The 27,270-nt window shown below is 28.0% G+C and overlaps 1 long non-coding RNA gene, 1 other non-coding gene and 1 pseudogene across 2 annotated transcripts; 1 reads left to right on the top strand and 2 right to left on the bottom strand.

Annotated features, from left to right (window-relative positions):
- Positions 1 to 14,941: 14,941 nt before the first annotated feature.
- Positions 14,942 to 19,994, bottom strand: LOC114370651 (annotated as a pseudogene).
- Positions 19,995 to 20,982: 988 nt separating this feature from the next.
- On the top strand, positions 20,983 to 21,065 carry TRNAL-UAA. Its single transcript has one exon. It is a non-coding gene; the product is annotated as a tRNA-Leu (tRNA).
- A 2,937-nt stretch (positions 21,066 to 24,002) lies between these two features.
- LOC114370971 lies at positions 24,003 to 26,788 on the bottom strand. The gene is made up of 3 exons (XR_003657976.1): positions 26,517 to 26,788; positions 25,743 to 26,156; positions 24,003 to 25,094 (listed from the first exon to the last, which is right to left on the bottom strand). It is a non-coding gene; the product is annotated as an uncharacterized LOC114370971 (long non-coding RNA).
- Positions 26,789 to 27,270: the final 482 nt, after the last annotated feature.

The following is a 27,270-nucleotide window of genomic DNA, read 5'->3' as shown; positions in this document are numbered from 1 at the left end:
TACACACTAATTTCTTCTAATAAGTTTTGTTACAACCGGATTTGCTGAAACAAATGAACAAAATATGATCCATTAATATTATAAACAAGACAAAAAAAATAAATATGTAAAAAAAGGTGAAACAAATAACAATATACCCGACAGTAATCCTTAAGAAATTTCAATACTAGTCGTCCAAACACTTGCACTTCCAACACTTGGAGTCCCAATATTAGTAGTATTTAATGTCAAACCAAACAACTCTAAAAATTTAATGGGTTCTGATCGTTTCGGTTCGGCTTTGATCATATCTATAAATTTAAACTCGTGACTATCGTATATGAATGGTTTTGATCAGTTCGATTCAATTTTGACCAAAATACAAAATTATCCAACTCAAACTATTTAGATGAATTTTAATCAATTCGGATTAGTGGATGATCCATACCTCTAAACACCTCTAATTTAAACTTTGTTTACTAAGAAAAAAAGTATACATTAATTAATATTACACTATAACAAGTAATAACTAATAATAAAAATTATATAAATACCAAATTAAATAAATTAACTTTTTTTATGATTACTAATAAAAGAAGACGATGTCTAGGGTGTGAAAGTGAAACTAATTTCGCACCCTACGAAAGTTTTACATTTTTAAAAGTAAGCAATGTGAACCGTCCGATTAGTGAAAAGCAAATCTAACGGTCCTTATTTTTTGCTTGCTACCGGTAGAAAATGGATGCCTCAATTTGTGTGTCTGCTATCCCCCCACGCGCGATTGAAGTTGCAAAGCATCCCTCAACTACTTTTCTGCTTTCCCCAAAAGGTTTTTTCAAAACCAAACGAAACAATCTATTGAAAAACCACAGCCCCCTCTTGAAAAATCGCAACCCCGTTTTGAAAAACCACAGCTGGTTTTGTCTTCTTGGTGCGCAAATTCCATCCTAGAAGATCCGATTTTTGAACCAAAGCACTTGGGTTCTCATCATTTCGTATCAGAGGTCAGTTCTAGGGTTGGAATTGAGTTACCTTTTTCTCCATTATATTAATCAATTCTATTCATACTCTACTTTTGACACAACCCTAATTTGTGTTTGATAAAATTTGGGTTTTTCAATTTGGTTGTTTGCTTTCTTCAAATTGTTGTTGTTTTCATACTCTACTGCATATTTGTTGTTGGTGTTGATTTCTGTTGATTGTTAAACATGAGCTTGTGTTGTGGGGAATGGTAATGTAGTGAATTTTTTGCTGCAACTTAAATGTTTGATTGCAATGTTACAAATTTCGTTATTAGAAGCAGTTTGTGTTATAAAAGAAAAAAAATTGCACAACTTGTGGCTGTTGTTTATTAAATTCAGTAGAAGAAAAAAAAAAGACAGAGTACAGCAGCTATAGTCATTAAATTTCCTTGCACCCGACTTGTTTGATAAAATTCCTAAGTGTCAAGTGTGTTCTCTATTCCTTGTATTCCATATAATTTGTTCTTACATGTAGTGAAATTGTTCTTTGTTACTTCCCTTTTGTTGGTGTTCAAAATTTTGTGTCAAGCCTTGTGATTGTTACTCTTGAAAGTTATTCTTGATCATAGATTGTTGATTGTTGTAAGAAGCTTAAGTTATAAAACGAGTGGAAAAAGGCTAGAGAGTACATATTCTAAAAAGCCTAATTATGTCAAACACTTGAGTGAAACACTTTGGTGAGGTTTTCTTATTTCAGATTCTGTTCATGGCTGAGAGAAAGGGACCTCCATCCCCTACTAGAGATCATAGGATGTTGTTAGATGCCTTAAGTCAAAGGATGAACCAAGTTTTGAGGGAGCATACGGAGGGAATGTATGAGAGGCTTGAGAGTTTAGAAAACCAAAATCTGAATTGGGAAAATGAGCAACATGGAGATAGGGATAGACATGAGTTTGGTATTTTGTTTTTGTGTTTGTGATGCCAAAAAATTGATTTGCGAATATTAGACAAATATCTGCAAATATTAGATAAACAATCGTTGAGTAGTCCGTTTTGTTGTTTGGTTGTTATTTTGTTGTAATGTTTGTTTTGCAGTTTGGGTTGCTTGAATGTTGTACCGTTTTGAGTTTTGTTGTTATATTATGTGTTGTAGTTTTGAAGATGCAAGTATTTGTTGTTGAGGACAATATAGAAGGAAAAATTGTATAAAGTTGTTAGATGTGAATATTTTGATGGGATGAACAGTTATCTGTCAATTTAGTGTAGTTGTCAGTGTCTCTGCGTAGTGGTGTCATGGAAAGGAGTTCGTCATCGTACACCTCCGAGGCCCAAAGTCGCGTGTTTTGTCTGTGTAACATAGAGACTCCACTAGTGACATCGTGGACTAAGGAAAATCCAGGGAGGCGTTTTTATGGTTGTGGTCTATACAAGGCAAGGAATATTAATTTGGTGCATATAAAAAAAAAGAATTCGGTAGGGATTGATTTATGTGTTCATTGTTGATTGTTATTGGTTATGTTGGGCATGTAGGATACAGTAGGAAAGGGTGTAATTTTTTTCAGGTTCATGTTACTTTTTTGTATGATTTTATTTACATTATAAATTTTATTCTTTTTAGGCAATTAAATCTAAACCTTCTATTTTGATCTAAGGGTTGCTATTTAATTGTCTCACCTCTTGTGATAAAACACTCTTCTTCTCGCCTGATATGCACCCTATATTTATCGGCTCATAGGGATTCAGACAAATAATAAACTAAAAGAATAAAAAAAATTTGATTTTATTTTATACAACTATTGGAATTGAAATTTTAGGCGGATGATTTTTGAGAATCATATGTTACCTACAAATTTTATTTTTATTGTAAATAAAAAAGTTCAACAAATTGACTTCATCCATGACTCTTTTCTTTTTCTTTTACAAGACATTGGTGAGTTGTTTTATTTAATCAACCATTCATGAATAATCTTTATTCACCAGCTCCATGAAAAGGTTTTGGGTTTGAGCTTTGACCCAAAGTTACAAAAAAAAGAAAAGAAACCAGACTAGCCTAGCCCAACCACAACTAAACGGCCCAAAGCATATTCAGTTCTGTTGATATTAGAATGAGAATTTGGATTAGTGAGTTAATACAGAGAGGACAATATTGCATCTTAATTTTTGTTATACTGTCTTTATAAATTTTTAAATCATCATGATGAAGAGGCATAATCCATGTAGATGTAGATATCATTTAGTGAGATAAAACTTTGTGGTTATTATATATCATGATAATGGAACTCAAGAGTAAAAATCAGATTAAATGTGCAAGCGTGAAGTGAAGAGGCATAATGTAATTCTAGAATATTCCAATTGTACATCAGACTATGTGAATAAATATTAGAATTGAAGAACATAATCAGATATACAGTTTCCCAACATTTGAACAAAGGTAGGTTTACTATGTCCAATTAATTAATTAATATTAAAAAAATACCAATCCAAAAACTCAAAACTCGTGGACTATAGAAAACAACAAAGCAGAAGCCAGTAGATAGATTTATTGATTATTTTTTCTGTTTGGAAAATCTAGGCTTCCTGCTCTGTTCATCAAAACCAAATTAAAACACAGATATTATATATTAGATATGAGAGCGGTTATATAGGATCAAAATCAAAGTATGTAGGTCTAAGTTGTAAAGGGGAAGGGAAAGAGAGAAGTAACACAACATTCTATCATCTGCCTATATGCAGAAACTAGGTTTCATTTATATGTTGCATTGGTTGAATAAATCAACATTTAAAGTACACGATTAATTAGTTGTAATCACGTAAGTACAAAAAAAATATATATTTTTCACACACATGTGTAACTTTTCATTGGTAATCCATGCACAATCAAATAATGCATGCGATTTTATTTTAGAATTTAATTTTCATACACCATTGATAAATCTTTTGATTGGAACTTTTTAACTAACTAACAAGTGCATAAGAAGATGTAAGAAAATAATATTATTTATATATTTTTCATAAGTGACACATGTATATGATTTATTTTAGAATTTAATTTTTATACATCATTGTGATATCAATCATCATGATGTTAATTGAGAAATATTTTAATTATTAAACTTTTAAAAAGTGTTTTAAATTTATATATATGATCATCAATTTAAAGATTTTGTAAAATACACACATTAAAGTTTACTTTTAGTTTCTTTATTTTTTCATAAATAATAAATATTTGATTTATTATGACCACGAGTTTCCCTTTACCATCATCTAAAAAGAGAGACTTTCTCTGTTTTATTATCATTTTCATTTTAAATTATTTTACACATATTAATAAAAATTAATAATAAATAAAAAAAAATAAAAATTTATAAAATTAATATTATTATTAATTTATTTTTTTATTATTTTATATTATTAATATTATAAGAGATATAAAAAATATTTAAAAATAAAAATATTTATTATTTTTGGCAAATTTCTTATTCGCACACAATTATTATTATTATGGAACAAACAGTAAATTTTGCAAGTTAGGTTGTGTTTCCAATTTTTTTTTAGAATATTGTATTAACTTTTTACAAATTAAAAGCAAACTAAAAAATCTGTTTGAAAATTTTATTTTTCAAAACTAATTTAATTCGATCTTTAAAACTGAAACATTTCTGCTTTTTTTTTATAAAAAAAAGAAAATTAAAGAAAAACATATGTAAACAAGAAAATAAATATATTTTAAACATAATACTTAATGAATATTTATTTTCTTATTTTGTTTTAAGAAATATTTTTACGACTATTTTATAAAATAGTTTTAAAAATTATAAATAAAATTAAACACGATAAAATGTCCATAATCCATTTAATAAAATGACTTAATTTTACTTTGGTTCGTGTATGTAGTGATTAAGCAACTTTTTGCTTGTTATAATAAGCAATAATAAGACACTAGCAAAACAACAAATTAGCATACTCGCAGAGAAAAAACTATAAAGGGGGAAACATGAACAAAAAAATTTACAAACATTTTACACAATTAACTATAGGATTAATTCTGCAATTGTCTTCAATGAAATTGTCAAACTTTTACAAGGTGATTGGAAGACATCCTGATGAGGAATGCTTTTTTTTTTAATTTTTTTTTTTGTTGAGATGAAATTAAGATAAAATCAATAAAAATAAGAAAAATTCTATTTTGAACAACCAGTCTTAAAAAGAGAATCTAGATTTCAAAGTAATATAATTCTTAATAATATTATTTATGTGCTAATTAATTCAAAAAATAATAGCCGTATGAAGTTAATTTAAAATATATGATTAAAAGGACTATCTTTTTATTTTACTGTGATTAATGTATTATCTAATCATATTTAATCCTTATTTATTAAAATGATTGAATTTATTGTATAAAAAGGATATTTTGTGATCACCAAATAATAGAGTGAAAGTGTCTTCAAGGGCTTACTAGAAGAAAAAAATTATATATTTTAAATTTTACATAATCATTTATGGTAAGTTTGTTAATTTTAAAAATAATTATTTTAAAATAATTTAAATATTAATTTGTGATGAAGTAATCGTGTAAAATTTAGATTGTAAAACATTAAAATCTTAATAAAATGTTCGATTCATGTAATGTATGGATTTTTTTTAGTGAATTAGATAGAGAAGTCAAGTTTCTTCTTGCAATTTAGATAAAAATAAGTGTGGTTATTATAATATTAGGAAATCATAGTTTCTCCATTTATATTTTAGAGAACTGATTTTAAATTTTTTAATAAAATTAAAATTTTAATATATTTAATTTTCTATTTGGTAAATATTTTATAGTTAATAAATAAAGTTTTGATTTGAATTTAAAATATTATAATCTTAACCTTTAATTTTAATATAACGATTAAAATTAGTCATTTTAATTCTCATATAAAATAATCATTTTTATATTATATATTTTTTCATTTATATATGTATTATCTTAAAAAATTTAAATGGTGTATTTAATATATCCTCTTACTCTTTCTTAATACCAACTCAACCTTTTTATAAACTATAACTAAAAAAAACTAATTTTAACTTTACATATATATATATATATATATATATATATATATATATATATATATATATATATATTATTTTTAAAATTCAAACATGTTTGTTACATGCATATAATATATTCTCTTATACTTTTAATATTAATTGAATCATTTAATAGCATTTTAATCTATCATTTTTAGTATATTTATATTCTTTTAATATTATATATATATATATAAATTAATATTACATCTGTAAAATGTGAAATAAGAGAGACAAATAAAAAAAATGACAAATTCATGAGTTAGTGTTACTCTTATTCACTCAAAGTCTCTTAAAAAGTTAAATTTATAATAAATACACTTAAATTTAATCTTTTTAATATTAAGTTTTCATTAAATATTTTTTACATCTTTTTATCGTTGCATTAAAATCCATGAAAAGAGAAAGACCAACTAACACAAAAAAAAGTTATTGTTTTCTCATGTCATTAAAGTCTTCTAAAAAGTAAAGATTTTAAAAATTATGTCAGTATTATTCTTTTTTTATTATTACATCTTTTAAGCATGAAATAAGGAAGATAAATTAAAAAGAGGTGAAAAAGGGAGTTCAATTTTCTCCCATCAACTAGAATCTTTTAAAAAGTGGAGATTTCAATAAATATATTCAAATTTTAGGGATGTAGGGAGTCAGTTTGAATTGGTTTTGGATAAATTCATGATTCAATCTAATCAAATTTGAACGGTTGGTTTGAAGACATTAAAACTCAAGAACCAAGGAGAAGGACTATGAAGACCTATATATGTGGTGATGATCTTAATCAAGATTGTTACTAAAGATCCATGAGTTGGAGGGTGTTGTTACTGATTTTTTTTTTAGAATTAAATAAAGTTGTATTTCTTTTATTTTCTTCTACTTATTTTAATGACCGATAGCATTGTTGTCTTTTCATGTGTGTCACTAAGAATTAAATGTCTTAATAATCACAATAAATTATGTATTTAGAATAATTAAAGGTTAAGTGCCTATATGAAAAAGAAATGAAGGACTTGAATTTCCAAAGACTTGTGTATTGTAAGACTATTGTCTAGGTTCCAGGCACAACCCTTGCGGACTTGTGCACTGGCTTATCTTTCATTGCTAGAAGTGATGCTAGCTTCCACCTGTCATCGAGGGATCCTTGACCAAAACCATGTCATTCTTTTTCAAGAAAAAAAAATTAAAACACAACCCAAACCAACCTTTTTATAAACAATTTGATTTGGATTGGATCAACCAGTCAAAGCATTTACAATTCGATATTTTTTATAAGCTAAAATTTTTATTAATCTCTATCGCACTATTCCATGTGTTTGTAAGTTCTGACATGATTAAAGTGAGGTTGCGAGTTGCGGAGTGAGTTGAGCGAAAAAAGATGAGAGTTAAAACTCTAATTTCGTGTGGGTGGATGAGTGAAATTGTGAGAATTGAGAAAAAAAAGAGATTATCTCAATCTTAATAACTAAGTTTGATAATAATAGTAATTGATTTTTTTAAATTTAAAATATATATTATATATAAATAATAATTTAATACAAATTAATGAATTAATAGATCAAATTAGTGGATTATCGGGTTCATATATTTAAACCTGTGACCCAATCCAAAACTCAATGGGGTTGAATGAATTGATTGAGGTTTGACTCAAACACAAAATATACTCAACTCAAACTATTTGAATGGGTTTGAGTCAATTTGAATTTGCGAGTGATCATATTTGTGAACACTCATATTATTTTCTTAATAATAGACATGGATTAACTATTTTTCACATCTCTTTAACATTATACATCTAAAATAATGAAAAAAGAAAGACAAATGTAAAAGTCAAGATTTAAAAAAATATATCTAAATTTTACTTTTTTATGTTAAATGTACATTTTTAACATTACATTTTTTAAGTATAAAATAAGGAAGACAAATTAACAAAAACATGAGTTATTGTTCTTCTTATCTTCCAAAATCTTGTAAAAAGTGGAAATTTCAATTAGTATACTTAAATTTATTAATTTTAATATTAATTATATATTAAATTTTTTTTCACACCTCCCTAGCGTTGCATATGAAATTGTGAGAAGAGAAAGCCAATTGAAGAAGCAACAAAAAGAAAGTTTGTCATCTAGATTCTTCTAAAAAGTAAAGATTTTAATAAATTTATGTAAATTTTATTCTTTTAAATATTGCATATAATTTTTTTTTACTTTTTACCATTACATCTTTTAAGCGTAAAATAAGGAAGACAAATTAAAATCCAATAAAAACATGAATTATCGTTTCTCTTATTACTTTGAATCTATTAACAAAGGAAAGATTTCAACCATACTTCAATTAAATCAATTATGCATCCTATGTATACATCAAAAGGGAAATCCTCTCTTTTGTTAACTAAAACTAACCCTGTACACACACATCAAACTCTAGTACTATACATTTAATATTAAAACCCCAGTAAAAGGAGATTAAATTTTACCAATCATAGTTAGAAGAAATTTATATTATGTTTCGAAGTCATGAAAGTGATAAATATATACATTCAAGTTCTTCTTGTATAAATAAAAAAAAATATTTAAGAAAATTTTAAAGAGAAAACACTTTATTATTATTATTATTGTTGTTGTTGTTATTATTATTAAAATAATATTATTAATAAAGTATTTAAATGTTAAAAATGATTTTAAACTATATAATTCCAATAAATTTTATTTATTTAATTTTAATTTTTTCTATAAAAAATGAAAATTTTAATTTTAAACCATAGGAATAAAATCACCAAATATTTACCATTTTTTATAATAGAAAATTTTTAAAAAAATATTATCCTACTTTTTCAGACAATAAATTAGTAGAAATAAAATTCAAACGTTAGAAATATTCAATATCATTCGTCATTTAACATTTATCAATTAGTTTTATCAAACACTTTTAATTAAATAAATTACTTATAAGCTTTTAACTTAGCTCAGAAGATTCTCAAAAACCTTACTAAATACAAATAATCAAGCTCTATTATTATTACTTAGTTGGGTTTGGTCATGTTTATGAAGTTAAAAATTCACTAACCCTACACTAACTTCAATTTTAATCGGCATGGGTACACTAAAAAAACCTAACTCAATTCAATGGTCCAACCTAACTTAGAAAAATGTAATTGTTCTATGCTTGTAGATGAGTGTGACTTCCTTATACCTCTATTATTTCTTATGATGCCCTCTTGATTTCTTCTCTATTTTTTATGTCAAACAAAGAAACCATTAATGCCAAAGACATGGACTGATCCAAGGGGGACAAGAGGGGTTTTGACCCCTTCCTTGTGATGTTTTATGTATGTATAAGAAAAATAAATAAAACTTAAATTAAAAATACTAATAAAAATAATTTTTTGAGTTGATATATTCTTAATTTTCTTTCAATAGTAGATCATATATCTAATTATAAAAAAAACTAATAATAAATATTTTTTTAAACTTATTATTCATTAATTATTTATTTATTAAAAATCAAATATTTAAATAATTTTATAAAAAAAATTAACCTCCCTTTAATACATTTCTGGATTTGTCCCTAGTTAAAGAAAGTGATTTCTATTCATAGATGACAAACAAAGAGACCCTGAGTGTCAAAGGAATCACTTTCTTATTTATAAAAGAGATGGCCAACGTTAGAGAGGGGTTGCTATTTATAGGACTACTGAGTATTTATGCAACAAGTATAAAAAATGGAAATTAATATTTTTCTTTATCAGATATGGTCATGGGGATAATTGTATTTTGAAAATAATAGTTTTAATAATATTATCTCCTCTTTTTTAAGTGAATCATAAGAATTTATTATGACCATTTTAGTTTCGATATGATATCTCTTTTTATTTAATACATGTGATTTAGATTTGAATATATTATGTTTCTATGTTTTAATAGAATCATTCTAGGACTAAAAAAATAGAATCATTCTAGGATAGACGATATATGCACATGTATCTTACATAAATCCTTAAATTATTCCCCTAAAAATAAAAATCCTTTCATTATTAAAACAATCAATTTGATTTCCATTTTTTTGTTGAAAAAAATCAAGAACACGATAGGCAGTAGAGTAAGTGTTTTGACATAATTAATTACTAATTAATTAACGTTTGGTCCTCATTAATCCTTTTAATTATTTGATTAGAACTCGATAATTTCTTTTTTATGACAAACTTTGGTCTAGCTTATTGTTAGTACTTTAATTTTATAAGACTTTTTCTTTATTTTTAAATCAGCTTAATTATTTTATTCTAGCATAAATTAATATGATGGAGAAATATTTATTTTTTGTTATACAATCAATCAACTTATTATTATAGTTATAAAAAATATTAAATTTTATATCATTTATATAAATAAAATAAAGAGTTTAAAAAAATTATTTTTATCAAATCTTTCTGATTATTTGTGGCATTTTTTAAATTTAAACTAAAACACACAAATGATCTAAATATATACTAATATACTGCTCAAGTTACTATAGATCACATCTAACAAAATATACAAATAGAATATTTTAGAACGTGCATTGCACATAATAATTTTTTATTTTATATATAATTAAAATTTATAAATAATAAATAAATATTTTTTGATATAAAAATTATATTATAATTAAAATTTGTATTTAATAATTTTTTTTAACATATAAATATATTTTATATTTATGATAAATAATTTATGTTGTGATATAATTTTATTTTTAGTTATTAATTTTTTTAAAAATTTATTTTTAATAATTTATGTTGTGATATACTTTTATTAATCTTCGTACTATTTGTGTTGTGTGAATGCGCAAAACCGCAGTGGCTGTTGTAATTTTCTAAGACACAACCCAATTAACTTCACTACTTTCATTCACAAGATAACAAAAGTTTCTAACATTCAAAAAATGGACTGGGGAATTTTTTTTGAAGAAGGTTAATAGAAGTTAAGGTGAGAATTTGGATTGAAAAATACATGCAAAACTTAGAAGGAAATTTTGAAGTGTTTCCCTCTAATTGTTTATCAACCAATATTAAAAACCCACTTGCTAGTTGTGGTTGCAATGAGCATTGAAAAAATGGAGAAAGGTTACAAGCAAACAAATGATGATTCATCGTGTGGTGTATGCTGGAGAAAGAAAAAATGGATTTAGCCCAACAAAAAATCACACTTTTTTTATTTTTTTATTTTAAGACTATGCATTTTATTTCAAAACCTAGTTTAGTAATTGCACAATAAAATCAAATTTTATTGCAAAATTTCAAATAACATTATGTGTCAAAATCATTTTTCTAGCATCTGTTATTTAAACAAAAATTAAATTAGCAAAAACCCAAGTTTACTTAAAATCAATTCTATAAAATCATTTTAATTTAATACCAATTTTACTCACTCATCCAAACATGCATTACATTTCTGCATTAGTATTTCAAGTGAAATTGAACTCGAACTACAACACTTCAACATGGTTATCCAAAAATACCATTAAGGTAATTCTATTATAACTTTTAATATATTTTTAAGTAATTTTTAATTAATAAAATTATTTTTTAACAACAAGACACTTGGTAATAAAATCAAAGAAGAGCTAAAAACACATTTTTTTAACACATTTTTTAACATGCATTTTATTTTTGATTAAAAATTATTAAAAATAATAAAAATAATAAAATTATGAGAAAAAATTATTAAATAAATTAGCATTCTGTTTTTATATTTCTTAATTAATAAGAGATGATATGTTTAAAGAAGTGTTTTAAATAGTGTATTGATAGTAATAACATGCATACATATCTAGCATTGAAGTAAGGACCAGTAGTTGGGAGTCACCATCACCATGTGGTCGAATCATGACAAATTGCATATACATTTCTAAAAAAAAATATTTACAATATTAAAGTTGCTTAATTTCTCTCTCTCTATATATATATTTTCGGCTGTGATATACTATTTTTATTTTATATAATTAAGAAAGTTTCTTTAACAATCTAATTTTTATAAAATGTATTAAAAAATTCTCTAATGAAATTGACATCTTTAATTTTTCAAGTAAAATTTTAACTCATTTTTCTTTTAATTTTAGAATAATAAAATATTTTTTTCTATATTCTCAGTTTTTTCTTTCTTCTCTGCTTTCTCTCCTTATACCACCCCTTTCTTTTTTTCTTTTCTTCTTCACCTCCTTATGGTTTCTTTCGGTGGTAGACTGGTAGTGGTACGTCTCTATCTCTCTATGTTCAAGCTCTCACGAGAGTTGTTGTTGGCAGCAAAATGCATCCTCCGAATTTATATGCATACGGGTGTTTTATTATTTTTAAAATAGTTATTGTTTGTTACCACAAGCAATTAGGACCACAGAAAATATGCATGTTTTGGAACAGTATTCCTCAGAAGAGATATATGATTGCTTTGTCCATTTTGTCAAATAATAAAATTCTAGATGTGGAATAGTTACAAGAACTGATTAAGAAATAAGACAAACAATTACTTAGTTCCTTCCATTTTGACACTTTAAGACCATTGAAAAAATTACTGAATACGTGTCTTACATGTGATCTTCAATTTGTTGGAGAACGACTTCAGCTCTCTTCTTTTTTCCAACAAAGAAGTTTGCGAACCTTTGCACCTCCCTCCTGTAATGGGCAAAGATAAATTTCTAATTACTCCATTTATTGTTCACTTAAAAAGCATTCACTAAGAATTTTATCTTTATCATCATAATATTAATGGGAAGTATTTAAAAGTTTTATTGAAGATTAAATCTCAGTTGAAAAATTTAACGGACCACCTTAATGAGAATCAATGACTAATTTCTTAAAATTATTTTGTCAATTATATCATGTAATGTTGATATATGACAGATAAATTATAATAAGTTATAATGTTTTTTTGGTCGGCAAAGAATAATAAGCTATAATACTGTCAATTATGTTATAAATTATGTTTTTCTAAATGATTAATTCTCCAATACAGGAGAGGAGCCGGACTCAAAATTAACAAAAGTTACATGGTAGCACATGGATGGAATGTAGAGCAATCATTCTACAGAAAAATACATCTACCTGCCAATCATACTCAACGACTATATTTGTTTGAAACCTCGATTGTAATGGAATAGCCTATGTAGAACATAGTTGGAATTATCTTTTGATATAAATACTTGCGTATATGTTTGAGAGAGTTTATGTAAATAATTTATGATATGTCCATAAAATATTTTCAACTTATTTCAATAAACTCACCGTGGCAGCTTATATTATAGCGTGTATTAAAATAGTTTAACTCTATTTCTTGTTTGATTACACAAATAACTTATACATAAATATTTGTATAATAAATACTTATTCAGTAATATCTTAATTAAGTCATAAGTGACAGTTTTTCGTTTAATATTTAACTCTTATTTTATTGTTGTTAACACTTGAAAAAAATATAACTCTTGATTTCAGACATTATATCAAATAGTTATCCATAAAAAATAAATATTTCAAAAAAAGAGTTAAAAACATAAGTGCCAAAGCAAAACACTAAAATTTGAAGCAAATGATTATATTTAATCAATAAACAATTGTTGGAACACGTTTAACAAAAAACACAATAATCAAACGATCCAACACACACAAAAAAAATTGAACTAAAAAATAGAAGAAAAAGAAGAAAAAGAAGGGTGTTAATACATGTGTACCAATAAGGTGAGTTCACGTGCAAAAATCTAAGTTCACGTCCAAATTAATAAAAAGAAAAGAAAAGAAGAAAGAATGTTAAAATATTTTCAGGTTGAAAATGATGACATGTCTTTTGTGGAATTAAGAGGAAGAAGATGAGAATATTTTAAACATAAATTTTTATTAAAAATTATCTGATTAGCATGTATCTACTTTCTGTTAAATGATTAAACAATATTTAGGAGAAGAGATCTGCGTGTGATGTGAGTTAAACAATTAAGAAATTTTTTATAAGATGCAAAAAGGAAAAGGTGTTAGAAGAGTACAAATATAATTTATTTAATAATTATTATAAACTTTTTATTATCTGTTTAATTTTTATGGATAAAAACAGAAGTTGAAATAGCTTTCCCAAAACCTAGAAGAGGAGGAGAGGAGGAGAGGGGTCGAGGCAATATATATTGAGGGGCATGAGTTACTTCATGACTTGGGTTCTCGGAGAAATTTGCAAGCAGGACCTGCTTCTTCTTATATCTTCAGCTAAGCATCGAAGGTATACGATTTTTGTCTTCTTCTTATAGTACTTTATTAATTTTGTAAGGGATGGAGAAATAAAATTAACAATAACGATTACGCTTATCATATTCTATCTTTCATAGTACAAAAGTCACGCTCATGCCAAGAAGTAAAATGTTACCCCTCGTAGTACAAATGTTAGGCAACTTATTAAATATAACATTAATATGATTGTGACAAACAAGAGGAAATGATTCATATATATTTTTATGTATGAATTAAAATAAAAATCAAATAGTGTTAAACATAAGGATCAAATTTTTAATTTAACTCAAATGTAATTAGTTATGGACAAATATTAACCGGTATTAATATACATAAAAATGTGTTTCCATATAATTTTGTTATAAACACCCGTAAGTAAAACCCCTAATTATCATACATTTATAATAAATTTTAAGAACAATTTATTCAACAAATTTTAAGGGATTTCCCATCTTCTCTAAATCTCATTGATGTTAAAGGAGAAACAAAATACGAAAAAAAAAATTTAACTATACTCATTTTTTTAATAATGATACGCAAGCACCCCTCCGACACTTATCATTTTTCTCTATTTTGTTCTTCATAATAGTAACTTGAAATCTATATAATTCTGGCCTACTCAAGACAACTGACCTCCAGGACGCAATGGAAAAGCAAGAACATTACTGGGCTTAAAGTGCCATTAAGTTTAAAGAGCATATCAATGTAAAAATTTCATTCCAACATCAAATATGAAATTAAACTGGGAACATGACACTGTTACTTTTGATAAGCCTAGGAGCTTTGACCATGCCATTCTCATCTAAAAACAAATAAAACAAGTAAAAAAGAGTTGGCCATTGAAAAACGAAGGCCTGCAGGCTGCAGCATAATTGATACACAAAAAGAGATGGTAAGATAAAGTCCTTGAAACACTCTCCTTGCAGCTACATGGTTCAATAGGAAATGATCCAAGATTGAAACCACAGGAACCAATTTACACCAAAGTGCTTAATACCATCGGCAAGATGAAGGATTCATGGTGAAGCCCTTTTTTTTTTTCCTTCTTAATAAACATAAGGCAATATTCTCCATGGAACAAGTTTCCAATACTCGGCCCATATCTCTCTATACTTCTCTGCACAACGAGCTTCATCCCTTCTCTCTCCAGATTAACAGAATAAGAAGATAAACTGGATAGAAGTATGGAATTGGTGAACTGCAAAAATGAGTAAAATACAAATGTTTGACATTGTTTTCTTTTACAAAAATAACAAATATTCATAAGTTTATATCAACATGATAAAGCAATGAGTTAAAGAGATCACCTTATCCCACATGGTAAGCTAAAGGAGAGAGCAAGCATCAAATCCCCTAGGTAATTACAGCGTCTAGCAATACCCCTTCAACATAACAATAATAAGAATAAGAAAGCTTAATGACTTCAATGAGAAACAGAATCAAGGATGACAAATGATAAAGACAGTATCAAACATAAATTCTTGTGAGAACCTTGTCACATATTATGAGCTAGATGAAGGGTGAAAAAATAAACCACATGCATATGAATTCCATATAAAATAAGACTATCTTTTCCTTTTACTCAATAACGTCTGCATATGGAAATAAGAGAAGAACAAGAAAAAAAATAGATATCAAATGAAATTATATTTTAAGAAAAATATCCGGTAGTATCTTTGATTACAGCTTGGTTTCCATATTTCCTTGTATTTCATGATACGTGTTTATGCTTTGTATGACATTGTAAAACATCATAATGAAGATCAATTTCAGAATGTGATACTCTATTCTCTCCTTTCCCTCTACCTAAAAACCTATAATTTCAACATAAATGAAATCTTACCAATAACCAGAAGCAAGTAGCTTTCCGCCAATGACTTTTGGAGGCTTACCCCAAATACGAGCCTTTGGATTCTTTTTGAATACATGGTTTTGCTTGTTTGCTCCTCGAAATACCATGTATCTGCACGGTAATATTCCACAGATTACAGTTTATAAGGTTTACAGATACAAATGTCAGTTCTTATTAGATCAATTTCAGTCTTAACATTTTCTTTAAGTCAACTTTATGTCCCTTCAGGAGTATATGCATTACAGAATTCACTTTTACATATTACAGGTAAGTTACCCAATCAGGAAGACAAAGCAATTAGCTACAATGGCAGCTGGTGTTGACTCCACACTGTTCATCAAGAGCCACCACCCCTAATAGCAATTGCAGATTGTCAATACATTCAAGATTTTAATGTGGAAGAGATGAATAAAAATAAAAAAATGGAGCTAACAAAATCAGTAGCAAGTTTCACTTCCCACACAGGTGAATAAATTGCAAGTCTGAACAATTTAATTTCTCATCCAAGCTCGTAATCATGACAAATACCTGTATGCTAAAAGTGAAAGGAATCCACACTAAATCTCCAAAAACCAACATGAAACCCAGTCTCTCTGCAATTATGTCCCAGCTGCAAAAGAAAAAACAAAGATAAGGCTAGAAAAGAGAACTAGATCATATGTAAATGATCAAGGGGATATATCCTGACCATAATTTAGCAAAACTTTCAGGAGGAATGTTATCTTTGTAGATTTTAAGATGAAAACTTATGTATATATTGTTCTGAACCTATATCCTAGATTTTCAGAAATTGTTGCATCCCCATATTGTATTTTGGGCACAGTACTTGCCACTGTATCTTCACAACCTAGATTTTACTACCTAATTCCTTGAAGTTAATTTTAAGAATCATATGTTCCACCAAATAGGCTTTCAATTCTGATTCCTTCTAAACTGGGCCTCATCCAACAGGAACTGCAGATGATGCATCTACTAATCCACCAAATGCAGCTATGACATGAAAATTCAATTGTCAATTTATTATCACAGGAATTATACAATTGGTAGTACTAGTACTTGATGTTTCTTCCCCTGCTGAAGAAAGATAAAGTGATGCATACATTGTGGCTACAAACTTGACCATAGACAACAAGTACCAAAGCATTCTACAGCCAAATAAATTAGCATGAGTGTCACAACAGAACACCCCACCTCCTCCCCTCTATAAAAAACGCTGCTAATGTCTTCAGGACTTAAGAGGTGTGATGCCATGATGGTGATGGTTTGACTTTGACCTTCCACTAGGCCACCTATACTTCCCCATCCAAGTGTTTGCACTTCCAATGTCACCCCCCCCCCCCCCCCCCAATTTCCAATTATAAAAAGAAAAGAGCATGAAAACCTACCGCTTTCAAGCCTGATTAGGTGACCAACTTGTGGATGTTTGTGTTTATTAGAAAAGTATATTGTAAGTTAATTTATCGACATTTCAATTGCATACAATGTGGGATAAGGCTTTGTTGTTGTCAATTGCATACAAAAGAATCTCAAATTAAAGTGAAATTTTATAAGCCAAAATGCGGATGATACAAAATCCATTGCAAAGGTAGATTTTATTAAAAACTCGTCATATGAAAGTTTCTCATTGGTGTAAGAATTTTAATTTACAACAATGAGAATAAGTGCCATCATCTTAAAACTTAGAACATGAAATATATAGAACCCAAGTCTTCTAGTGAAACAGATGTAACTCACTTATGTGGATGTCATGTACTCTTCATGTACAAAATAGTCCAGGATGTATAGCTGGAACAAACATGTAGAAATTCACAAATCAGGCACACAAAATATTTTAATCTACAACAGACATGCAAGTTTTCAAGATTACTGCACAGAATAGCTGGTAGAGAATCACTGACTGGCTCAAAGTACCATCTTGAATGCTCTTCATAAGAATAGATAAATTGATAAGTAGCCACCCCATCATTCCAGCTCTAACAAAGAAACATCTGCAATTCGATATTTCCATTAAATGTATAGCAACGTGCCAGATTGATTCCAGTCATCATCCACACCTCATTATACATGCTGATAATGTTTATACAGTCTTATTTGCAAAAATCAGTTAAGATGCATGTGAACTACATGTACACATGATGTCAAAAAAATATATTGCCCGAGAAAATAAGGGCGAGAATATTATCCCTAAATTTAGTCAAATGATAATACAGCACAAAACATTGAAAGATAGAAATTTTAGAATTTGGACATGACACTAGGGTGCAGGAGGGCAGAAATAACTTTTAGAATTGTTATTCACGTGTTAAGATCCTTTTTACAGTTAAACTTACAACACGATACAAACATATCTTACCCATGCTTGTTCTACAATATGATTACTAGTATCCAGTACATGAATGCCACTTTGATTCTTTCAACACATATATATGCTTTTTACTGTTTTATGAAAACCCAATCTGCATGGGCGTAGTGTTTCACAAATAGGATGTGAAAACAAGTGATATACAGGTTGTCAATAAGCCTTGCAGGGCAAACTCATACAAGTTTTACAAGGAGAGGAAAAGAACAATCTACAGATGATATAACAACCAGAGTTTGGTATTCCTAGACAAGATACACCATTCATTAGCAGGTTGGGGGAAGATATATCATTCATTATAAGTTCATAAATCACAATTAAAACACGGTCAAGTTAAACGATGAGAAATAATATACTTTTAACATGGCTCACAATTAATAAACAGTAATCTATGTCAAATAAGAACAAGCAAGAAAATGATGGAAACATCACATACTTGAGGTCGATACCCATGAACTGAGGATTTAGTTGTATACCAAACCACCTTTTTGCATAAAAAAGAAAACAAAAATAAGCAAGATTAATCATAGAAAAACAATTCCTTCAGGGAGTAAAGTTGACTGTGTAAGCAGTAATTGCAGAAGCCAGTACTTACCATAGAAAGATAATATATGGAAAATGCAAACACAGTTATTTTCATATTTAACATGTGTTAAATATGCAATATGCTTTCTAACAATTAATATAACCTCATGAAGGCAATAAAATTTTGCAGTGGAGCCAAGTAATATATGATACTTACAACATCCAAATTATGGACCCTTTAATTTTTTTAATTAAAATAGCCATCAGCTAAAGTAATCTTAATTTACAACATACCAATCGTGTATCAGGTTTCCACTGATATGCGGCTTTAGTGATGAACCTTTACTTTGTGACTTGCAACCGGAAAAATACAGCACCAGGGTTACCTGTCATTTATATGTGCAAGAGACAAACAAAACTGATGACCAAAAGAGAAGATAATTATCATGCTGTGCAGAATAATAAGAATAACACAGATTATAATTCAAATGAAGCATCTTACGTCAAAATGGTAAGAAAATAACACAAACCGCTATTAGATGGAATTGAAGTAACACAAACTGCAGGAAGATGGTATTGAAGTCCAAAAGTTAGTCATATTTTTTTTTTCTTCAATTAAGTTTAAAAATGGATCCGATGGAATAGTTCGATTAAATGGGGTAAAGGAATGTCAAAGAAAACTTTAAATCAAATGTTTAAAAATACCCCCAATTTAACCAGTTTTACTGAAAATTAGGTTTCAGATAGAGCCCAATGATGAATTGGTCCATATAGTCAAGCCCACCTCATAGGATAAGACTACATTGCTGTTAATTAAATTTAAAAATGGGATATTTGTTCATATTTTCAATTCAAGTATATCTGTACAACGGAATTGAAAACTGATCTATGTATACCATATTGGTATTTGTAAGTATAACTGAGTTCTTCAGTATTGAAGAAAACCTTTGATATGAAAAACAAACTAACTAACATTCAACATATGCAAATCTCATGAAGAGACATTAACTAGAGAATACATGTCACCCTGAAGTATATAAACAGACAAACATGACCAGTAAATAAATTATCAGGCACCATAACTTCAACACTCTAAGCTTACATACAAGAAGACTGAAGGCAAAAAAATCAAAATATAAAACATAGGGTTTTGGAATTTAAATTTTTTAAATATCTTAAAAGCTATTTAGTTGATAAAAAATAGTTTCAATAATAATTTGTAAATATTTAATTATGTCTAATATTGATTAAAATTAAATATTAATTAAATAAGCTAAAAAAATTTAAATGAACAACTAATTAAAGATGTAGACATGTCTAGTCTTATTTATTTTTATATTATAAATTAGAATATACAGTTTAAAGAACCTTACTCTTAAAACATTAAATCTTTAATACACAATTTGTATATGAGGGAGTTTCAAGAGGGGATGAAAAAGTGAGAAAAGCTCATTTATATATTTTATATTCCGAGGGTTGGTCCATTAAAGATTATTATGTTGTAAAATAAGTTGAATTTTTTTTTCTCTTAAAAAATAAGATATTTTTATACTAATTCTTAAGGAGTAAAAATAAATTAATTTTATCTCTCTTAACAAAATCTTATTCATACATACGGTTAGAGAAACCTAAATATTTACCAATAGGTAAAACCTTGTTGGTTCTATTTTCTTATTCAATTTGTTCCAAAATTTTTAAAAAGATAGGACCAAAGTTGGTTTAAAATGATATTAAATTAAACCTATTTTAAAACATAAGAAATCTAATTGATTATTTTAAAGTAAAGGATATAATTAAACTATTTTTAAAAATTACATACTTAATTAAATCTAAAAAATTTATTAAATCTATTAATTACTAGTATTTTTGTTATGCATTTATTATGTATTGTACTTTTGCTAATAAGAGAATGAACCGGCAATAAATAATTGTGTCAAAACATTTGTATTTGACAGTAATACTATAAATAATTTATATATAATAAACCATTAAGTGGACAATTGTAGCAGGTTTGCCCGAGTGGTTAAGGGGGAAGACTTAAGATCTTCTGCACATAAGTGCGCGTGGGTTCGAACCCCACAGCCTGCACGCTTCTTTTTTTTTTTTTTATATTTCTAAGTTGTGATTTTTTTAGAAGTTCAATAAAAAAAATATAACAAAAATGGTCGAGTTGTGTTAACAAAAAATATTTAAAAAGTTCATCACTTAAAATTGCATTACTCAACTAACTATCTTTGTTAAGTTAATAAATGGACTAAGTATAATTTTAAAATATGAAAATCAAAATTACCAATGAAAAACTTAGGATTCAAATTATCCAATTTCTATATTATATAGAGACAAAAACGGATTAAATTCATTTTATTAATGATATTTTGAACCAATTTAATTGTGTTTTAATTTTTAATTTTTTAAATTTACTTTTTAAAATAGTTCTAAAGAAACTAATTTCAAAACAATATAAGAAAAAAATTGATAAGTATTATTTTGAAGAAAAAAAATCCTTATTTTTATGTAAGAAATTTTAGTGACACTATATTTGATATTCTTTTTCTAACATTTTCTTTATGATTAATGAAAATTTATTAAAATTACTAATTTTGATGAATATTAGGAGAAATATTAGGAGGCTGCCTATGGAGATGAATAAGAAGAAGAGAGCAAAAGGGGTGCATATTAGAGAGAAAAGAAACAAAAAGAGAAAGACAGAGAAGAGAAAAGGGTCGCAAAAGAAGAAATTTTTTTAGAAGAATATATATATTTTCGTCATCTTATGCCATATGATTGCCACGTAGTACGACAACTGACAACCGGTACCTATGTGGCACGTAATGTGCAACCAAGGGTAGCTTTATCGGAGAAACTCTTATGATTTGCTAAAATGAATTTTATATTATTTCTTACATTTTTGTCTAAAGGTTTAAATATTTTTTCGTTTCTATAATTCTATAATTAGTATTTTTTATTTTCACCTTTATAATTTATTTTATTTTTCTTCTTTAAAGTATTATAGATAGTGTTGTAAACAATGAAAAATAATTATTAAAAACACTTTAAGAATATAAAATAAAATAAATATATTTTACAAAAACTAAAACAATAAAAAATTATTTAAACTTTTTCAGAAATATCATTTTTAGTATTTTTCAAGCAAACCGATTAAGTGTTTGTTCCAATGCATCAACTCATAAACAATTTTTTTATGTGGGCTCCATTAGTTAGTATCTTACACTGAAAAAAAATTGGGATCCATAAAAAGTAAATAAATGCGTTTGAGTTGGTTTGGATAAGTTTTTTAAGTAAAAAACATAAAACTCAATCCAAATCAATCTTTTTGAGTTGGTCAATGAGTAAAAATATTTAATTTTATCTGTTCTTTTTTAAAATATAATATTTTTTTATAAGCTAAATTTTATATTAAAACAATAATTTTTTATTAGATTTTTTATTAAAAAAAATTGTGATGCTGTCACATCCCACTCCATTCTGCTGATTCCTATTTATTTATCCATTGATAATGAGAAATTAAGCATATCATATTCGAGATAAAGAATTTTAATGAACATACCAAAATCAATGACCCATTATGAGGTCTATTCTTTCTATATAGATTCGAAATATTTTTATAAGCTCATCCAAAGTAGTTTCAATCAATAAAATCCTTGTGACCTTGAAGGTTAAGGATGCATTGATGCTTACTCAATTCAAGTCGATAAATTCATGTAATCAATAGTTAATAATATTTGATTTTTTAAAATTTAAAAATATATATTATATATAATAATAATAACAATAATAATAATTTAATATAAATTAATAGGATAACGGACCGGATCAAGGAATCAAAGAATTCAGATATTAAAATCTATTATCCAATCCAAAATTCAACGGGTTTAATTTGTTCGATTCCGATCTGATTCAAATATAAAAATTATTCAACCTAAATTATTTAAATTAATTTAAATCAATTCAGATTTACAAGATAATTTACACTCACTTACACGTACACGTGTATAAGTACACAGTGTTATACACGGGTGGTGGATGACTACGTGTCTTCTTTTCTTTCTGCCAGCAACACTGTTCCTCTCATCTTCATAGCAAACAAACAAACTAGCATGCTTAAATGTTTATTTCTTCAGCCCTACAGAATTCAAATGCACGTGAAGTTATGTTCCTTCTCTCACTGCTCTAACTTTGTGAGAAAGCTTACAAAAATACAACGTTAGTTAATTAGAACTTAGCCCCCACATACTTAGTACTTAGTAGCATGCTTCATTACTCACAGGTAATTACAAATCCGCTTTTGTCAATGTTGCTTTATATTAGGCTAAATTATTATTTTTTCATCTAATTTATTATTGGCCAAATGATTTATTTGATATGGCCTTTAACCGTCCACATTGACATATATGATGTGTCAATTTTTTCCACGTTGGAGACTTGGTGCCATAGGCACGGGTTCACAGTGGTTGTGGCTTTTTTTTATTATTATTGGTAATTTGAGTACATTGTTGATGAAAAAGTCATGGTTATTTTCAGACAAAGGAGAAGGATATTAAATCTGCAAAGTTCATTGAGCAACAATATGAAATGGTTGAAATTGATGATTATTATATGATGTGTAGTGTCAGGGATGATCGTAGTCCTGATGTTGATGCTAATGTGCAGTTTTTTGAACTAGTTCTGCTTATGAAATGCATATGGTATGATGTTTGGTGGTGTTTCTGAGATGTGTGGATTTTCAAAGTTGAGTGGCTTTTGAAAGATGCTTGTAGGGACTGAGTTGAACCTTTTAATAAAGTTAAAGGACCAACCTGGACCTTTTTATAAACTTAAAAGACTAATCTTGACCTTTGGAAAGACTTAAGGGACCATTTTGAACCTTTTTAAAAATGTAAAGTCCCAATACGAACATTTATATATAGCAATTGCTTGTCTCAATGAACACAACTTTTTTTTGTCTTTTTTTACTGAAACACTTCATAAATGAAGTCATACAAAACAAATTTCTAATGTCAAGTACGAATTGATATTCATATTAAAGAGGTCCACAACAATTCATCCAAAAACTAAACATAAAAGGAGGCCATCAATTTGTCCATAATTGGTACCATAAACTAGTCATCACAGAGATAAACTTAAAAAGGTAGCCAACAATTTGTCCATAATTGCTACCATAAACCAGTCCTCCAAAAAAACTAAACATAAAAGGTAGCCAACATTTTGTCCATAATTACTACCATAAACCAGTCATCCAAAAAAACTAAACATAAAAGGTTGCCAATAATTTGTCCATAATTGCTACCAAAAGGCTCCCTTCAAACTTTCCTCCTTGCTTGCAGCTTTGACCTAAAGGGTTGACCTTGCTGGGTTTGGGTTGGTGTTGGTGGAGGTGGTTGGGATTGGGTGGGTGTTTGGCTTTTCTCTAACACCATTCACTAATCTCTTGCTTAGCCATTTTGATTTCATCATTGTAACTCTACACTCCCTGCTACAAGTATGTTCATCCTTCAATGTCCTTATCTGCCATGTTTTTTCATTTTTATTCTTTGCTAAATAAATTGACCACCGACATCCTTCCTTACACCCAACTCTTACCCTTTCCTTGTCATTCCTGTCAAACTTAACATTTCTGCCTGATTGGACACCATATGTCATGACAGCCTCCTTGAACTCATCTTTAGTTGGAAACAAAGTTCCTATTACCCACTTGTGATCTTTCAGGTCTTGTTGTCTAACATTGGGTGTTGTTGTCTAATTTTTTTTTACCCATCCTAAACTTCTGATTCGGTGTTTAATTCCTCTTGAGTTGCATGTATCACCATCCATTTCCATGTGTTGATGTTGAAGAGGGACTTTATTTTGTGTATGTCATCATTAATTTCTCCAGGTTCAGGTTGGGGAGGTATTACACCTTCTGGTGGTGTAGAAGTTGAAACTTTCGGTCTACCCCGTGGGCTTTTGACTGACTTTGCTTGCAACTGTCTTGTTGAACTCCTCTCCCTCCCTTTTTTCTTTGCATTGACCCATTGAACCCTTCTCTGTCATTGGTTTCTTCTTCCGGATCATCGAATGTTATAGTAACATCAAGATCTTCTGTTGCATCGGAACCATCTACGTGTATGCACAAAATGATCATCATTATTTTGAACATTGTAACAAACAAAAGTGACCAGTTTCAACCATAAAAAAATAAAGGATTGATTGAAAAAAATTACTATGATCAGGGACCAATTTCAAGAGCTAGTTGTGCAGATTTGCATAGGATACACCTGACAAGGCAAGATATTTTTTTATTATTGAAACAACTAATTAATATTGATTTATAAACAAGAGTACAAAAGAATCACCCACTGAAAATACCCACTTTGTAAATACCCCGAGACTAAAATATATATCCCACCAAAAACTATATAATCCATATCCACCTAAAATATATACACTGCAACCGACTACCACAAATGACAGAATCAGAGTCTTCTATGCAAACTTGTAATTAAATTAATTCCACCTTCTAAGAAGGCACGTATATAGCCACACAAATACAAAATGACTAATTTACCAACACGTATATAGCCACATAAATTAAGGTGCAGTAATTCAAAAGAACTAAATTTAATCAATTCATGAATTAGCCACGTAAAATAAGGCACGCATTTCTCAATTCATGAATTAATAATTTACCAACTTCATTAAAAAATAAAAAAGAACTAAATTTGGACTTGTTTAGAAACTTAAATAAAAATAAAAACTCAAAAGTACCTATTGTATAGAAACATTGTCTTCAGCCATAGGAGTTTCTTGAGGAATATTGTCTTGGGCAATATGGTTTTCAGGTAAATCATTCCTTTCATTTCCAACAATATGATGAACAATCTCAGGGTGCAAAACATAGAGATGAACACATCCTTCACATTTAGCAATTCGAATCATCTCCAATGCACCAGCATCATCAACCAGTTGTTTCAAACCATCATTCAGATCCCTGCCTGCAGCCTTATACCAAAGAGTTTCAACATCTTTATATCCTTTTTCATCTATGATACCAGTTATCTCAAAATATGACCACATATCATACATTCCCACTCACAGTCCTTCCCTTCGTAGGTAACTTTTTTCCCTTTGACAAACTTACCACTATGGTGCACTTTCACTTTAAAGTACTCTTCCTCCATTCTGCATAATACAAAGACACAAACAACATCATTTTATAATGAAAATAACACAAAGCATTTACTAAGTGAAGACTAAAATAACTACAATTCAACGAGTTTTAGTGGCATCGGAAAGTAACACAAGATATTTAACCCACAAATTATGAAATTTAAGACACAAAAATGCAGAAGCACAATAAACCACCAAATGTTGAACGAACACGACACAAAGCCACAAATTCCATTTCAAAAACTTCAAACATAACAATAGAACAAACACAGCAGCCAAACCCTACATTAAACTGAAAATAAACCCCAAAACAGAGCACACATAAATCGAAAAAAAAAATAGCAACACCAAGAAACCATTGGCGTAACATACCTTCAACGCACCAAGAAACCGTTCTTCAAATGTCTATCCCCGCAGCTTCTTTAATCTCTTCTGGAACAATTTCTTCTCAATGGAAACTGAAACTGCAAACCCTACATCACCAGTGAGTGTTCGACGCTTCAGTTCCTCAAAGTTTTTATTTTTACTTCGTAAACAAGCAAGTGTTGACACCAAAAACGCGCTCTTTAATTTGTTTGAGAACCCAGATGATTGAAACGACGTCGTCTCAATAAGGTTGCCACGCCGGATAAAAAACGCCGTTTCTAGCCACCTCATACAGTTCTGTTAATGCTACTCACGGAAGTGACCCCGCAGTAAACCTTTTTAAATACACAATAGATTAAATTAAATTTTTAAAAAGATGAAAATAAATTTTAGAAAATAAAGAATTAAATAGATAATTTGATTTTTTTTTTCAGATTTAATTTAATCCTTTAATTTTTTAAATTAATTTAATTTGATCTTATCGTGTAAATTAATGTCATGATGTTAAGAAATTATATTTTTTATGAGTTTAAAATTATTTAATGACACTTTTAAATCATCACAAAATATAATTTTTAATATTATTAATTTATTTTAAACGATAAAATTAAATTAAATTATTTTTAAAAATTAAAGAATCAAATTAAATATAAGTGAATGAAATTAAATTAAAAAATAAAAAACTAATTTAACCTTATCACAATTGTACTAGCATTTGTTTATTTCCTAGTATCACACTTGTACTAACATTTATTTATTT

The sequence above is a fragment of the Glycine soja genome, chromosome 10, assembly GCF_004193775.1.
Source record: "Glycine soja cultivar W05 chromosome 10, ASM419377v2, whole genome shotgun sequence".
In the NCBI taxonomy this organism is placed as follows: Eukaryota; Viridiplantae; Streptophyta; class Magnoliopsida; order Fabales; family Fabaceae; genus Glycine; species Glycine soja.
This window is presented reverse-complemented; position numbering and strand designations above follow the sequence as displayed.